Genomic DNA, 6,328 nt, shown 5'->3' with positions numbered 1-6,328 from the left:
TACTAAAAGACATCCTCAAATTCAAATTATTGGTTAAATAGATGCAGGAATCTTGACTAGGAGAAGAGCAAGAATTGGTGAACAAGTTCAAATGGCTGAGCATTACTATCTGGTAACTGATTTTGAACCTAAGTCTATTTCTGAAGCTCTTATTAATGATTGTTGGTTGAATGCAATGCAAGATGAAATCAATCAAATAGAAAAGAATAAAACCTAGGAACTAGTGCCTAGACCAGATGATAAAAATGTTATATGGGGTAAATGGATTTTCAGAAATAAACTTGATGAATCTGGTAAAGTTGTTAGGAATAAAGCACGCTTTGTGTGTAAAGGCTATGCACAGCAAGAAGGTGTAGATTTTGGTGAAACATTTGCACCTGTTGCTAGGCTAGAGTCAATACGAAAATTTCTGGCATACTCCTGTTATAAAATTTTTAAAATTTATCAAATGGATGTTAAAACAGCATTCCTAAATGGTTATCTTGATGAAGAGGTATATATGGAACAGCCAGAAGGGTTTGTCTCTGCAGATAAACCTGATTATGTATACAGGTTGAAAAAGGCTCTATATGGTCTTAAACAAGCTCCAAGAGCTTGGTACTCCAGGTTAGATGCTCACCTTACAGCAAATGGATTTTCTAGAGGTGGAGTTGACAGTAACTTATATGTCAAAGTTGAAGGTAATGATATTTTACTTGTTGAGGTCTATGTGGATGATATCATTTTTTGCTGCAATAATGATTCTTTATCCAAAAATTTTTCAAAACTCATGGAATCTGAATTTGAAATGTCCATGTTGGGTGAATTAACCTTCTTTCTTGGTCTTCAAGTAATGCAGCTTGAACAAGGCATTTTTTTTATCACAAACCAAATATGCAAAAGAAATGCTAAAGAAGTTTAATATGATAGATTACAAACCTGTTAGTACTCCAATGGAGACTAGCTGTAAATTAACCAAGGCAGATGACTCACCTGAAGTCAATCAATCTGAGTACAGATCAATGATAGGCATCTTACTTTATTTGACTGCATCTAGGCCTGATTTAATGCATGCAGTCTGTTTGGTTTCACGATTTCAATCTGCCCCTAAACAATCTCATTTGATAGCTGTGAAAAGAATTTTAAAGTACATTCAAGGTACTTTAGACTATGGTATATGGTATCCATGAAATAATGATTTTACTCTTGTTGGTTTTACGGATGCTGACTGGGCTGGCTGTGTAGATGATAGAAAAAGCACCAGTGGTGCAGCTTTCTTCCTAGGAGATCGTCTTGTTGCCTGGCATAGCAAAAAGCAAGAATGTGTCACTTTATCAACTGCAGAATCTGAGTATATTGCCACAACAACTTGTTGTACCCAATTAATCTGGATGTCTTATCAACTTGCTGATATGGGTATTACAGTAAACAAGCCAATCTCTATTTTTTGTGATAACACTAGTGCCATAAATCTTTCTAAAAGTCCTATTATGCACTCACGCACTAAACATGTTGCAATAAAGTTACATTTTCTACGTGAACAGGTGTTAGCTAATGAATTTCAACTTTTATATGTGCCTTCCCAGGCACAAGTGGCTGACATTTTCACAAAGGCTCTATCTAAAGAAGTATTTGAACATTTCAGAGATAGGTTGGGAGTTATCTCTCAATCTATTCTAGCTTAATATCTTGCATTCTATGAGGGGGAGCATCACTCTCCCCAAGTTTTTCCCTTTGTCCTTGAGACAAAAAGGGGGAGAAGACAGTTGTTCTTATAGGTTATTCTAAAGTTTCACAGTTGGAATTACAGGTTATTCTGAGTTTCACAGATAGTTGGAATTACAGGTTGTTCTAAGGTTTCACAAATTAATTGGCAGTTTACTCAGGTGGTATTTATGGTATCATGATGTTGTTTCTAGCAGTTAATGATGGTTCAGTTTTTGCCATCAGGGACAAAGGGGGAGTTTGTTACCTTTGTTATGCTGCATTGTCCTTGATGACAAAAAGGTTTTGGTGACTATATAGCTTTATCTCTATGAATAGTGGACAGGTGTAAGCAGATTAATTTTTGGTATTCATTGATAGTGAAACTTTTTGTGGAAGAGAAGAAGGTAGGTTCAGTGACCAGTGGTTCTTCAAATTCACATTGTGGTATTTTTTGATTTAATAATCTACAGGTATGAATGCTTCAGATGGTAATATTTTATGGCTAATTTTGTGGGGATTTATCGCAATTGTTTTAGCATCAAATTGTCAAATTGTTATTTTTGCAGTATGTTTTGTGAAACCGTGAGGGGTAAAAAGTAAAATGGAAGTGAAAGAAAAAAAAATAGAAAGATAAAAGTGTTTACTCTTCTATTTTTAAAAAAATGAAAAAGATGGTCCCGAGTATTTTTCCAGTTATCAAAAATGCAAAGATTAAAAATATCTTTCTTGCTACTATATTCTTCCAAAGAAATAATCACAAGTAATTTTTTTTTGAAACAAAAATTGGGAAAAGGAAAGAAGTATTTCTAAAGAGATCCTATGCAGTACATTTATTTTGGTGATAAATTTTTATTAACTCCAACCTAAGTTAGGGTTTGGTAACCCTACTCAAGGATGAACACACAAAACAGTTTTATTCCGGCTGTGATTCAGTTCTATCAAACCAGTTTTATTCCGGTTGTGATTCAGTTCTATAAAACCCGTATTACAGTTTGGGAACCTGATTTTGGAGCATGGTCAAGGAAAAAGTTTTGTTAGTTGGTTTTGCTTGATGAAGGATAGATCTCTTGAATATAACAGGGTGTAACAAAAAAAAAAAAAAACAGAGATGGCGGTGATAGACCATCTCTTGTATTAATCTTGTTCAATGATTGACAAGTTGAGAGTTGCATAATATGATTCGCTTCTGAATTTATCAGTGCTCATAATTGGAGATATTTTCTTGATATCATTTGTGACATAGGGGTCGGTGCTCCTTGAAGTTTGAGACTTCTAAATACAGTGTAAGGAGTGGGTGCTTCTTGAGATAATAAAATATTCTTTTGTCGAGTGGTTTTTCTACCCCAAGAGGGTTTTCCACTCATGAAAATCTGTGTTGTGTGCTAATCCACTTTATGTGTTCCATTAGATGAATGCTCTGATACATTTATTTATGCTTCATTGTTGTTCTACAAAATTTTAATTCTTTATGCTGGTTACTTTGTTTTTTAATTAATTCTACCAGTCATAATTTGATGCTTTGACAAGTTCAATAAGAAGCATATCAAGATTACTCAATTATATATATTGTTTAATCAGAAATGCATGCTTCGATACAAGTTAGGGTGTCATATGTGTGTTAAAAGAGTTTTCCAAAGTAAGAAAAAATTAAAGAGAGTTAAATTGATTATTGACTCTGATTCACCCCCCCTCTCAGAGTCAATCCACTTCCAACATATATTGCATCTGTCGGGAAGTGTTTCGAATTAACAAAATACAAAGTGTCTTCAGTAGCACAATCTACTATTGGAACAGGGTCCTTCCCTTTATACAAAGTTTGCAAAACAACAATCGCATCAACTGGATTTCTGGTCTCGGATTCATCTACAACCAAACCGGCCAATTTGATATCTCGGATTCTTCTTACTCTGTTACTGCTATCGCTGTGCAAAACATTGGAAATTACTTATTTTGCACTAAGAACCCGATGCTTGGATTATGCTTGGGCAACCTTTGGCTCTGATCAACCTGCTCTGATACCACGTGCTGGTTCTGGAGGTAGAGATGAACAAACAGAAAAGGGCAAAATAGAGACAGAAAATACTGGAAGAAATCTAAAGTTAATCTGCTCTGAAAACAAGAGACAAAAACATTCAAATAACCAGTCCTTCTCTTCATTCATTCAAATATCAGACCATGCAAATAAGACAGAGCTTGAGCTCTTCAAATAGTTTCTTAGACATGAAAAATGGAAACCCCTGTTCTGATTCTGCTCTCTGTTCTCCCTGTTCTGCCCTATTTTTCTTACCCGTGCGATGCCCTTTTTCACATATATCTCTGTCTTAAAAAAAATTATGAACTTAGCCTTTTTGTCATAAGCCAAAAATAAATTCCATCGTATGGGGGGAAAACAAAAACTAATTAATTATATTTAATGCTGACTTAGCAGCTACCGTGCAGAGAAAGATATGATCAGGATATGCCATCAAACCAAATTCAAAAACTGTCCTAAAATGGAGGCGAGAAGAGAGAGGAGTAGTTGAGCTTGCAGGAGGAGTATACAGATGCATTAAAGTTCCCTGCAATTGGGATTAAATTCTAACACTCCCCCTTAATCACAATTACTACCATCTATGATGCCCAATCGATCTCTTTGATAGACAAAACTTTCTTTTCCCAATGCCTTGGTGAAGATATCTGCACATTGATCTTGAGACCTACAAAATTCCAAAAATATTTCTCCATTGCTGATTAATTCTCTAATGAAATGATATCTAGTGTCAATATGTTTGCTTCTCTTGTGGAATACTGGATTCTTTGACAATGCTATGGCTGAATTGTTGTCACAGTAGATCTTTGTTGCCTCCTCTTGTTCTTGTTTGAGATCTTTCAAAACTCTTCTCATCCAAACTGCTTGACATGATGCACTTGTGGCTGCTACATACTCTGCTTCAGCTGATGAAAGAGTGACAATTGGTTGTTTCTTTGAAGACCATGAAACTACACCTATTCCAAAATGAAAGACATAGCCGGAAGTGCTCTTCCTATCATCAATGCTTCCAGCACTATCACTATCCGTATATCCTATGAGTTTGAACTCTTTTGAACTTGAATATTGGATCCCATAATTCTTGGTTCCACTCACATATCTCAAAATTCTTTTACCAGCTTGCCAATGTGAAACTTTTGGAGACTCCATGAACCTTGAAATCAAGCTTACACCATACATAATGTCTGGCCTTGTTGCTGTTAAATACATGAGGCTTCCAACAAGTTTTTTATACAAAGTTGGATTTACCTCAGTTCCTTTGTCATCTTTACTCAATTTCAAACCTGTCACAATTGGTGTTGGGGCTGATTTGCAATTCATCATATTAAACCTCTTCAAAATGTCATTTGCATATTTTGTTTGAGAGATGAATATACCATTTTCATTTTGATTCACCTCAATGCCAAGAAAATACTTCATTAAACCCAAATCAGTCATCTCAAATTCTTTCTTCATATCTGATTTGAACTTGTCAATTGATAGATCACCCGTGAATACTAAGTCATCAACATATAAGCAAACAATTATGATCTCACCTTGCTCATTCATTTTGGTGTATAAAGTAGGCTCTTTGCTGCACCTATTGAATCCATTTTGTAAAAGATAAGAGTCAATTCTGCTATACCATGCCCTTGGGGCTTGTTTGAGTCCATAAAGAGCCTTCTTGAGCTTGTAAACCTTGTTTTCATGACCCAAAGTCTCATAACTAGGTGGCTGTTCCACATAGACTTCTTCTTCTAAAATGCCATTCAAGAAAGCTGATTTCACATCCATTTGATATACTGCCCATTTGTTTTGAGCTGCTATGGCCAATATTGTTCTTACAGTGTCCATACGAGCAACCGGTTCAAATGTCTCACTGTAGTCTATTCCGGGTTGTTGAGAGTAACCCTTTGCTACTAACCTTGCCTTATGTTTTTGGACATCACCATTTGCATTCAATTTGGTTTTGTAAACCCATTTCACTCCAATCACCTCTTTTCCTTGTGGAAGATTCACCAACTCCCATGTTTGATTCTTTTCAATAGAATCTATTTCTTCATCCATTGCAAGCATCCATTTTTCTTCTTTAATTGCTTCTTCAAAATGAATTGGATCATCTACATGTGAATATAAAGCAAAAAGAGAAGTCTGTCCTTCATTGTTTCCACTTTCATTTTGCTCATAAATCTCTCTTAAACTTCTGATTTTTTGTCTTCTTAAGCTTGCCAATGTAGGATTTGACATGTCACTTGATGTAGACCCTATGGAATGTGGACTTGCTGTCCCTGCACTAAAAATCCCTGTTGTTGATGGTGTTTGCTGCCTATTTGCTTGAGTGTTTGTTTGCATACGTGACGTTGTTCTTACACTTGATGGTGGTGTTGCTTGACTACCTTGTTGTCCTTGAATGGGTGTAGGAGGACTGACATTTGGAAGACTGCCTGCTGCTATATCATCTTCATTTTCTTCTTGTGGTAAAGTGGCTACAATATTAATGGTTTTATCCATGGTTCCATCCCATGCTTCATCTTCTACAAATTGAACATCCCTGCTGATTATTACCTTCTTGCTGATTGGATTATATAGCTTGTATGCCTTGGATTCATTACTATATCCCACAAATATGCATTT

This window comes from Cryptomeria japonica, chromosome 4 (assembly GCF_030272615.1).
Source record: "Cryptomeria japonica chromosome 4, Sugi_1.0, whole genome shotgun sequence".
Lineage (NCBI taxonomy): Eukaryota > Viridiplantae > Streptophyta > Pinopsida > Cupressales > Cupressaceae > Cryptomeria > Cryptomeria japonica.
Note: the sequence above shows the minus strand (reverse complement) of the source record.